General features: G+C 33.1%; 1 long non-coding RNA gene across 2 annotated transcripts; it reads right to left on the bottom strand.

Annotated features, from left to right (window-relative positions):
- Positions 1-353: 353 nt before the first annotated feature.
- On the bottom strand, positions 354-3,597 carry LOC148607793 (uncharacterized). 2 transcript variants are annotated; one of them, XR_015915412.1, is made up of 3 exons: positions 3,439-3,597; positions 987-1,209; positions 354-552 (listed from the first exon to the last, which is right to left on the bottom strand). It is a non-coding gene; the product is annotated as an uncharacterized LOC148607793 (long non-coding RNA). The 2 variants fall into 2 exon arrangements; XR_015915411.1 differs by having other exon boundaries at positions 983-1,209.
- Positions 3,598-12,503: the final 8,906 nt, after the last annotated feature.

Genomic DNA, 12,503 nt, shown 5'->3' on the forward strand with positions numbered 1-12,503 from the left:
TTCGTCATCCTAACATGCTCATGTCATGAAAGGGAGATGCTATTGACAACTGAACACAATATTATGTGTTTGTGTTGTGATCTTATTGGGTATTGACAATATTGTAGCAATTTCCTCGTCAACTTAGTTTCAATTCATGTTGAAAATCTGTCCCCCTTTTCTGATCAATAGAAAAACCGTCAAACGTAGTTCTGATGAGTGTGTGTTAATCCTCTCTTCTATATAGTTTTGTTTCCGGTTTCTGACGTTTCATGAAGGCAAACATGATTATCAGCTGTGGGATCAACTAAATGAACATACAACTCCTGGATGTTCGCCTCTTTCTTGCTTGAAACAGGAGAACACAAAGTAAATTAATTTGATACACTTTATTCATATGATGCACTGTTAATGGGCTTAAAATATAGATTTATATGAATCAACAATTATAGACATAAACAAATAATTGTCATATATACGCTGAAGGAAGCAACACATTATAAACAATACATCAGTCGCAGTTATGCTTTATGCTTGATGGAAACGTTGAAGGTGGTCATACTTTTCAGTAGTCTGAAAGATAATACGATAAAACAATTCATTTATTAATATATCATCTCTCATTAAACATGTTATAAAATGTTTGAGATAATTGTGTTGATCTTTTCTGTACCTTATGTCAGTCCTCTTATGCGCACTTATGCGTCATTGTTCAATATACTTCAATCCTGGTCTATTTTATCAAATAAAGCCCTTTGTTCTTAGACAAAATAAAGAGTATTAATGTATGCATTGCTTACTTGTAAGAATCAGTCTTCATAGTAATGTTGACTTTTGTAAACATTTATAAAGGTCATTTAAAAAATATTGGCAAATAAATGTTTTTGAAAGATTAGTAGTTATTGTTGAAACTAATCAAGTTTTAAAAATTATGCAAAGATTAAATGAACAATATTCCTTTAAATGTCGTTTTCCAGTTGAGACTAGGTGCTCTTGTTTTTACCTACAGTTCTTTTTAAATTATCCACGCCCTATACAACGGCATCGGTTCCTAGGTCGTCTGCCAAAATTAACACAGTACCCTCCATTCCTGGAACAGCCAGCATCGGCACATCCCCCCCATCCGATACTCATGCATTGGGCTTCTGTAACATGGTTCCCCATTTGACCGAGGAACATTATTCCCAGAAACAGCACCACTACAGCCTTCATCGTATTTATTGGTAACACCTGGAAAACAAATTTAAGTCGACCTAAAACTTGCCATCAATTTCGTATATCATACAGAATTCGAATTTTTTGTAGCAGTTATAGGTAAGGAAAGCCGCAATGTTTCCCTTTTAAGTCTTATAATAGTCATCTTTACCTTTCTGTAGGAACAGATTGTATATCTGTATTAGTACGTGGGGTGGGATAACCCCCCGTGCACCCCCAACTCATCAACCAATATATGATTTTCAGGTACCATTATATCTCCCATTTACGAATCGTTTTGTCATCAAAAAAATAAACTGAAGAATTTTTGTATTTTTTGGTTAATTTTTATACCTCTTTGAGGCAAAATTTTATTTTTATAGTTTTTTTATTCTACGAACTTCTTCTTTCTACAGAACGAAGTAAACTGACAAATGTATATATCAACATGTAACCAAATGTCTCAGCTTTACAATAGTACCAAGAAAGTTGCTGTAACACTTAGAGTTTTGCGGAAAAATGAAAAAAATATACCCCTACCCCGCCGAAAAATCGCTTAAATTGACATATTTCTCAATGTCAAAACCCCTAGAGTATTTAAGCTCCAGTAAAAATGTCTTATTTGGTATTTTATTATTATCCCATTTTTACTTCTGGGATTCTTTTGATGAATTTTGGGCGATTTACGTAATAAGAATTTACCGAATAATGCAAAAAAATGTGATTTTCGATTTTTCGGTCAAAAATCACAAAAATTCGACTCTACAAGTTATTACTCGAATAAAACGTCTCAAACTTGGTATCATTCGATAGATAATTCAATTTCCTACATAGATAAATCACGAAAAACTAATTTTCCTTGAATGAAGTTTTAAAAAATGTTAAAATTACTACCCCTACCCCTAGAAAACTGGTCTCGGTAACAAACAGAATTCTTATTCACAGCATACTGACACCGTAGAACTCATATTTTAGGCATTCATAATTAAGTTAATGATGTACCTAAAATATCTGGTCAATTCAGATGCTTAGAGTTTCTTTTTGGGGTGACAATTACTATAATTCGGAAAAAGAGGAATTTTCAGAATTTCAGAATTTCGTCTATATCACCCGTTATTTCGCATTTTTCCAGAATACCGTTCAATCAAGCTTTTGGGTGATTTAGTACAATAATATGATGTCTTAGTTTCAAAAGGAGCCCAAGTATTAAATATTTGAACTTTTCCAAGTCTAGTTACGTGAAAAATTGCCAACCCTACCCATGATAAAAAATGCATCAACATGAACCAAAATGTTAATAAGTAATATATAAACAGTGTACAATAGACATGTTGGGTACTATTGTTTTATTTCGGGTACAATTGTTTTATTCATCGATTTATCCAACATATTTTCTCATTTCAGGGGCGTATTTTTCAGTTTCAGTGTGACAATACTGAGTTTTTCATAAAAAGATGAATTTCAGAATTTAATATTTCCTTCCATTTCACCTATGATTGTCATTTTTTCAAATACCGTACTTCAAATAAGCTTTTGTATATTCATATACAATTATATAATGTCTTAATGTCTTAGCTTCGTAATGAGCACAAGCAATAAATATTTGAACTTTTCCAAGTCCAATTAGGGGAAAGATTGCCACCCCTACCCATGATAAAAATGCCTAAAAAATTTGACAATTTATGCGATTTTTCAGCGGGGTAGTGGTACATTATTTCACCACAAAACCCTAAGTGTTACGGCAACTTTCTTGGTACATTGTAAAGCTTAGATATTGGGCTTTACGATGATACCTCAGTTTATGTAGTTGTTGCACACGTTATCCCAGGAAGGCTAAGACGCTCAAACAATTAAGTCACAAAAGTTTTGGCTTTTAGACCCAGTAAGGTACAACAAATATAGGCTTATAAAGGCAAAAAAAGAATCCGAGAATATTCTTTGGCGACAAATTGATTCCGTAATGGGAGGTATAAAGGTATCTAAAATCACCATGGAGTTGATGAGTGGGGTTGCACGGTGGATCCTCCCAACCCATGGACTATATCTCTGACTGTAACTATTGATTTTATCTTTACTTCAACCAATCTTCATGGCACAGCTTTTGAAAGGATATGTATACATGTTTTCTGAATATGCCTTGCAAAATAGTAAAATAATAGTTAAATTTAAATCATATTTGTTTGCGGATATTTTTTCATAGTGTTATTTAGTAGAATATTTATAGCACACAAAACAATTCAATATAAATCAAATATATATACTAACCTTATACCTTACTAAGCCCTATGTACTACAAAAAACAATGGTATTTAGTATGATGTATCCTTGCTAGCACGACTTTATTTATACTACGGGTCAATACCTCGATCCGTTAATACGACGTAAGTAGTTTTCCGAAAGTCAAAATTTCAACTATCAACACACTAAGGAAGTGGAGATTTGTTGAGGGACAAAAGAAAGGGAAGCACTTAAAAGAGACATCCAATCATCGCTTTATTGTGCACTTAAAATGAAGGATGGTGTTATTGTGATACTAAGAACTTACCTTAATGTGAAATAGCATGCAGTAAGAGAAAAATAACGATCTTTTCATTCTTACGTATCTTATTTAGAGCGAGACGCCAGGTAATTAACTTTTTTTTTAGGAATGGCTCAAGATAATGTTAATACTATTGTCCGCCAGTAAGTTCTTCCTACGAGAAAACAATATACTGGATCAAAATACACCCCAATGGGGATTTATTACCAACAAAAACCAGTTATGAGCAGCAAAAATATATTTGTTTGTATATATTTGTGTTATGTAAAAATTTGTATTTTTTTATCGAATACTTTTAATTTCTACTTTCCTACAAATAATTGGTATTGAATAAACAGATTCATTAAAAAAGAACGATATAAAACTATATTAATTGCAACGAATGCGCTACTTCTACATATCTTTTGAAGTTGTAAACGCAGGAAAATACAACACACAACTGTAAAAACATATTTATTGTAATATCATTGTTATCCATCGCGTTCATTTTAACTCTTACGACATACATTTTTTTCTACTCAGGCAACTGTATCTCGTTTTTTTTTCAATTGTATTTGACAATTTGCCAATTCGGAATAGAAACAATTCAAAGAAAGATTCACTGTTCATTTGCAATTGTGCAAATTTGTGAAAATATAATATATAATATTTCACGACATTATCCACGTTTGATTTGAATACCGAAAGGCCTGTTTGTAGAAGTTAGTTAGAGAAGAAACTAATTTTGAATGGAACAAACAGTGTATTTTTCCCTGATTACGAAGTTTTCGAATCTGGTCTTTGTATAAGTACTGGTACAATATACACAAAATGATAATTTATTCAAAAACTTAATTTTAGAAAGTTATTTTTCAATTTGATACAAATTATTGCTTTAGCTATTGACAAAAACTGATTTCGTCAGAAAAAATACAAAAATCAAGAGGAAAAAAATCAAAGATAGATCATTCAAAAATTAGTTTATTCACTTTTAAGCCAAAAAAAATACTGAAACAGCCAAAATGCTCTGAACATACACTGAATTTACCGGACAAACATATGTTCAGTATTATTCAGTGATTCAGTACAAATTCACTGCGTTTTACTCAAGTCGTGTTTATTGTTTTCCGTAAAGCGTTCAGTTTATTCAGTAGACCATTTAAAAGTCAGTTCAGTGTGTTCAGCAGCCGTTCAGAAATTTTCAGTAAATGAAAATTACTTGTGTTAAGTAGCAAACAAGAGATTGTTAAGTATCTTTCAGTATAAAGATATATTAATTTAGTTATCTCCATTTTACCTCCAATTGAATTTTACATACATGTATGAATACAAGGAATCGTACACTTTGTAAAAGTCTTTCATGATGAATATGATAATATTCACCTTGCAGTTTTAAATATTATTCATGTGTTAATTATATTACTTTATCTTATTAATATTGTATTCTAGTTTTTTTTCTTCTTTTTTTCTCTTCTTTTTTATTATGGTTGTTTTTTTTTCGGCAGGGTGTCAAAAGCCGTGTAATTTTAATTTGACGTGTATTCATAGGACCGTGTTATAAAATACAGGTGCATACTTACGTTCTACAATGATAAGAAAATAGGAAATTGGAGTTTGCCATCTCATTTTTCGGTATCCTGAAAAATTTTGAAAAACAAAACATAATGTTATGGTCTTGCAATGAAAGTTTTTTTTTATAGGTTTTCTCTGCTAAATTATTTCAGGGTCAGATCAAGACACTACGAAAATAAGGGTTGCCAGCCGAGGTTGCTCAGAAAAAAGGGGTGCAAGGACACATTACATGTATTTTTTTGTCAATTTAACACATGAAAATGTCAAATTTTTCAACAAAAAGGGAGTTGCTACCCCCTCCCCCTTCATTAATAGCTGATCTGATCCGAAAGAAAGAACATCGTTTCGCTAGATCCTTTCATCTCAGTTTCCGCTATATAGATGACGTACTATCGCTAAACAATCCTAGTTTCGGGGACCTGATACATCGTATCTACTCCAAAGAACTTGAGATAAAGGATACTACAGACGCTGTGAAGTAAGCCACATATCTTGACCTACACTTAGATATTGGTAAAGGAAAACTATTTACCAATCTTTACGACACACCTGATGACTTTTCATTCAGAATTTTAAAGTTTCCTTTCATCTCTCAGCACCTGCGTATGGAGAGTTCATATCACAACTCATACTTTGTGCTAGAGCTTGCCCTAAGTACGCAGCCTTTTTGTATCGCGCTAGGTCTTTTACATTTAGACTTCTGGAACAGGGTTATGTTGCTACAAGATATTAAAGTCATCACTACAGAAGTTTTATGGTCGTCATCATGAACTCGTGGATCGTTATGATGTATCCATCAGCATCATGAAAACTGATTTATTCAACGGGTCATAGTTTTCCTTTCCTCGTTTGTCTACCCCGGACTTGACTTTTTATGAGCAACTCGGCGGGTGTTTTGAGAAAAGCAGAGGACGATTACCCTACCGATGCACCTGGTCCATGCTCCCATGATTTAATGGAGTCCGAGTTGCTCTTGTTACTTTGTATGTATTATTTTACTTACTTAATGTTCTTTGTTGTGTGTGTCGGTTTTCCATGTTTGGTCTTTGTCTCTGGATTAAATTCATTTTATTTCCACTAGTACCTCGGTTCCCTTGATTACCCCTTCCCGTCTAGATCCGTCTCTGATTTTTACCGAATATCCCGGAAAGATTCTTCCTTCGTACAATCAACATCTCCTGTTGACATTCGCCAATTTGTACTTAAGGCACGTGCACATGTATTTATGCAAGGTCCTGTCATATATTTTTTTTTTTGTGCATTTTTTTGTTTTAATTTCAATAACATAAAATATATATTCATGTTGCACATTATGAAGTCCTACTTGTATACCTGTTTATCAATCGCAAGGTGTAATCTCACTTGTCCTGCATTTAATTACAGGTAAAACGTAGATGAAAATTTGTATGACAACTGGGGTAGATCAAAGGAGAAAATCTGCACTCTGTTTTTATTTGTGTTAAAGGTAGCTATATTCAAAATGTAAAGGCCACATAATTAAATTCATATAAAAAAAAACAGAAAAATATTTAACTTTTACTTATGAATTGTATGCTTTTCCTTTACTGTTTTTATTTACAAGAACCATACATTTTATTTATTTTAAGTTGTACACACTTTAAGTTGTCACGAATATATTTTTATTGATTTGTTGCTGTTGTGCTGCTGTATGTGTAATGTTTTCCCATATCCATTTTTCTATGAAACATTTTTAGCTTGTGTACATGCATCAAGATAACCACATTCAAAATGTAAATTGTACAAAATCTATTAATAAAAGTGAAAAATGAATTAACTTTTACTTATTTATGTTGTACTTTTCTTTCACATTTTGCTTGTAGTAACCAGATGCTTTTTTTCGTGTAATCTTTAATTTATTTCATACATAAATATAAGGATTGAATGTAACAAAAGGTATTGATATTGAATTATTGTGTGATGGAAGACCTCCAGCAGCGATCTGTATGATAATAACTTTATTCACGGCTTGAATCTGCTTTATGTGGTTGATGAAGGTGAACATGTTTGGGTGAGCCTTTCGAATCTGTTTCTTTATCTTTGGATGCCAGCCCTCAAGGTGATTTGTTGTTCTCGGCCCCTCATGGTCAAAGTGATTCCAGAGATGACGATCTCACTACCCATTGTGTTGTCACGTGATCGGTAAACGGCACTGTATTGGTGTTCACGTCAGCATTCTCAAATTAAAGCGTCAAACCACACATCTTCTACTTTATTTTTGGGTATTAACGGTAATGCTAGTGCTCTTCTTAATAATAATGTAATAATAATGTAATAATAATGTAACGGCTTCAATCTCTTTATACGCAATCTGCAGACCTGTCTTTTGAATTGAGATTTCCTTTAGATGCATTGTGTAAAGTGGAAAAAACATCCTTACAGTCTGGCACCAGAAATACTGTCTTAGCGGCATTGATGGTTGCTGTCTCAAAATCGACCATTACTGTTGCTGGTTGAAGCTCAGAATCAATACATTTTGCATTGATACGGTTGAAAAATCTAGTGTAGATCTGTTCACTTTTCCCTGGTTACAAACAATATACGAGCGGATACATCTGACTATTTATTGTACCATGGATGGAATAGACAGTGTGTAAATAGTGTCGGGCATGTGTAGAAATTTCCATCTCCATATGCATTACATTTGTAGTGTTGTTGGTTAGGTGCTTTAAGTTCTTATGAGTGGCGAAGATTAGAGTCCTTGGTCCATTAATGTCATCGTAGAGTAGAAATTACTCCCCAGTTGCTGTCTATACACATTTATCTTGCAAATCGAGTTAATTGGTTGTTGCTGACAAGTTTGGTAGGAGTTTATCTATATAAAATACTTCTAGCGGATTGAAATGTAGGAAGCGTCTCAACCATCTACTCAGTGTTGTCATCCCATTCTGGTGTTCTTAACTTGGCTATTTCTTTCATGATATATCTTTTCGAGATAGTATTCATAACTTTGCTTGCTTGTAGCTTGATCAGATGCATGGTTATGCTGAAGATTGAAACCAATTGGAATTTTATCAAGAGTTATCATAGTTGCTGGGCAGGTTCTAACGGCATTAATATACTCTCTCATGTCGACGTAATTTTATCTGGAAGTCATTGTAGACAAAACCGTGTCAATATTGTCTCTTCTCTATGAATTCGAAGTGAATCTGATAAGCTAATAATCAGTTTTCATTTTTATTTTTATTTAATTTATTTAATTTATTTAAAAATAATATGAAATATAAAATAAAAGATAATTTAATGCCCATAATATTCTGCCGTCCGTGCGAGAACCGAAAAAGATAGTCAAGGGCGTTAATAAAACCATTTATTACTATACTTTAAACTATACTTATAAATAATTTTAATTTAAGGGATGTAAATCTGATTTAATGTCAAATTCTAGTATAAATAAATTGTAAGACTGTTAAAAATTTGTCTACTTAACAATACTGGACTTATTCTTGTTTTCCCTGGACTGAAATTATTGAACACTCTTAACGCATTCTTAACACTCATGAATTGATGTTGAGTGAAGCTACTGATTTTACTGAAATTCCTCTTGACAACTCTTGATGACGGGTACTGAATTTGCACTGAATCGCCACTGAAAAGCACTGAAACTTAAATAAAATTACTGAAAATAAATATGTTAAGAGTTTTCAGTAGATGTTTAGTAGAAAATGGCCAATTCAGTAAAAAAAAAATCGACTACTAGTGATTGTTTTGAGCCTGATATCTTGCTTTTAAATTGGGTTAAATCTGAAGATTAGTTCATTACCGCCACTCACCATGAACGTAGGTTTACATAAATCATGAGTACATATCTTATTGCAGTTACCCATGTCCGTGTTACACCGTACATGACGTGAATAACTCGTTGGGGGGGGGGGGGGGCACGTGTGAACTGAACAATGCATACCAGTAACTGTAAGATAATATTATAAGTTATCTACGTTAGTATCCGTAGATATGGAGATTTAAATCCCTGAAGTACGTTCGTACATCCTGAGGCGTAGCCGAAGGATGTAAGGTAGTACTGAAGAGTTTCAAATCTCCATATCTACGGATACAAACGTAGATGACGATATTATCCCCTGTTTCAAGCTTAAACTGGCGTTTTGCTAGGGATTTTCAACACAACATGTAACCAAATGTCATGTTTTTGCAAATATATTTTAAAAATATAGTAAAATATGCAAATTTCGAGTGTTTTTTTTCATCGGATGTAGGGTACTACTTTTGGTAGAACCCTACAGGTACCCAAATATAAGGTGTTTTTATTGAAATAACAATGGAAATCGACGATGTTGTTTTTGCCGGTCAACATCTCGAACGTTACAGCACAGACGTAAAAGGTTCATGAGTCATAGATGTGACGTCGAAACTAAACTAGGTCAGAAATTCCATTGTTGATGATGACGACGAGGCAAAGTCATGTGCGTAAAAAATCTGAAAATTGGACAAATTAATGGCATCAAAGGAATAATTCGTTTAAAAGAGGAATTTCAAGTAATTCTACAAAAAACTTAATTCAATCACTATAATTTTGCGCTAAAATCGGAGTTCATGTTCATTTGTTTAAGTTGATGTTGATAGATCCAATGTAACATCCATAAAATACCGGCATTTACGGAACAGAATCAAAATGGCTGAGCAAGTCATTTAAGTTAACTTCGGATTTCTTAATTCAGTCATTTGTGTATTCATTGAGGACGGAAATACTGTCAGCAGTGCGCGTGACGGTCCCCGGTGAAATGTCTAGCAACACCCGAGGACATGGCTTAGCAACGTCCGGGGATATGGGATTTTGAGCGACGTGTAGCTAACCAATCAAATTTCAGTACTGATGCCCAGCCGGGAATAACACGTTTTGAAGTTATAAATAACACACCTGCGACTTTAATAACTACCAACAAAAAATTGAATATAAAAGAAAATAACAGCACGGACAAAATATCACAAAATGATGTAAGTCATGTCAATAGAGTGCATTATTTTACTAGACTCAAACTAATTGCAACAGAAAATGATTTTAATGTAATTGTCTAGAATACATCAAATAAAATTCACAAAAAATCGGAATCAATATAAACAGTCTTTGAAAAAAAAAAAACATTTTAACAGTGGAAATTGAAAGATATTAACACAATTTAAAACATTTTATATGACGATACAGACAGGCCTGAAATATTTGCAAGCAGTCAACTTTAACATGATATAATTAAACGAACACAGGAATGTGTATAAATGTGTCAAATAAAGGTTTGAATACTTGAAAAGTCAAATGGAATCAAAAGATGAAAAAACTAAAAAACTCATCTTTTTTGTAAAAAATTGGAATTGATTCTCAGTGAAACTCATTAAAAGAATCTTGTATAATCCATAGGTATAAATGTTATTTTTTATTTAGCATGTGAAAGTTGTTTACTTCCCCTATTATTTACTTTACCAAAGGTTGATCTTTATATAGAAAATGCTCGTCAATTAATTTGTATACTTTTTCAGAGTAATAAACAATTGATGACCTTGCCACATAAACGAAACATGCATAATATAATAGTGGAGAAAATATAAAGCCGACAATTGTACAATTGACCTGCAAATTTCTTCTATCTTCATTTCTCCTCTTGTCAGGCGGTTATACTGATTTTACGGCCTAGTTTTTCCACAATCTAGTCAATCCATTTCGGAGCATTTTGTGTTTTCGTGACAAAGTGATAGTGTAGAAGTAATGCTCGGATGGTAATCAGAATGCTGAACACCATTTGAAGCAATAGAAAGGAGTGTAATGTGACAAGTGGTCAGTCGCCGGAAGTGTATCGGTAACTATGGTCATGTATACGGTGAAGTCAGTAGCATCGTCACAGAAAACGCAACTCGACCGGACGAATCGAGTGGAAGAATGAAGGGTAAAAGGTTTGCCACATAGATAATGTATACTGGGACTACAGTGTTCATTATCATGAATAGTGGAATACGGGTCAGTTTTATAGTGTACACTAGATTGACTTCTTCATGTCGTCACAGATAATTTGTTCCTACACTAAACCTTCCTTGATCTTGAATTCTGAATGCATTTCCGTGTCTTGGATAACTATTCCTGTTTTTGATAAGTTACAATAAACGTAATGGTTCCAATGCGACGATTTCAATTTTACACCCGGGGGTATCAAACGGAGATTTGGACACATCGTCATAGTAACTTGTCTTTCAGATGCCGAAGCTAGACATCTTACAAATCATTTGTTACTAGTGACATACATAAGTCATTTCACATTTTAAAATGGTTATCAAACTTGTACACTTAGAGATAAATAACACTATTGCCCAAAATACCTTTTTGAACCAGACATTGTGAATAAATAGTACTGTGTCGTAAAGCCTCCAAGAGAACTCATTGTACAACATAATCGTATTGTCAACATCATGGTTATTAAAGAAAAGCCCTTAAAGAATGGAACTGCATGTTTGTCACTGTGAATTATTAAAGGTTCTCCCTTAATTTTTCTGTGCCTTGGTCGATTGAATATATAATACAGAGATGGCTATTATTACTTCATTAAAAATAACATTCAAAACTGTAGCTTGTTTAGATGGTGATTAGGTTTAATTGCAATTTACGTTAATTGAATGTCTTTAATTGCTTAATTGTCATGTTTGCAAAGGGAAATGGCTGGACATTATTGAACACCTCATTTAGTTGTATTCCCATTGTTTGTATAAGGAACTCAATGTGGTAGTAATTATATTTTTTCATTAAAACACGAGAGAGAAAAAAATAATTCAGGTAATTCCGCTGAGTACTTGATATAAACTTTTTATATTCAATTGTATGAAAAGAGACAAATTATTGAGATTGGATATTTTCCTGATAGTCTGCTTTACTCACTCGAATTGATCATCTGGAGATCGTGTATATGTATAAGTTGTATATAAAACTGATCGCATGAACACAATTTTATTTCGCCACTGCTAGCACTGTATAATAAATTATAACGCAAATATTACGTTAAACTATAATTACTATTATGATCATTGTTATCGATACTTGAGTGTCGTAATTTGGGTGTCCCAATTTTTTATTATACCCTCACTAATAGGAGTGAGGGCTATATTGCAATAACGTTTTCCATCCGTCAGTTACACATTTAGGAACAGATTTCTCTGCTTCTACCGGAAGCTTATAAATGCTTATATATTTGGTATATTGCTTTCTTGACCTGCACTAAGAGATCTA

The sequence above is a fragment of the Perna viridis genome, chromosome 9 (assembly GCF_037379345.1).
Source record: "Perna viridis isolate PV_CMFRI_1.1 ecotype Kerala chromosome 9, ASM3737934v1, whole genome shotgun sequence".
NCBI lineage: Eukaryota > Metazoa > Mollusca > Bivalvia > Mytilida > Mytilidae > Perna > Perna viridis.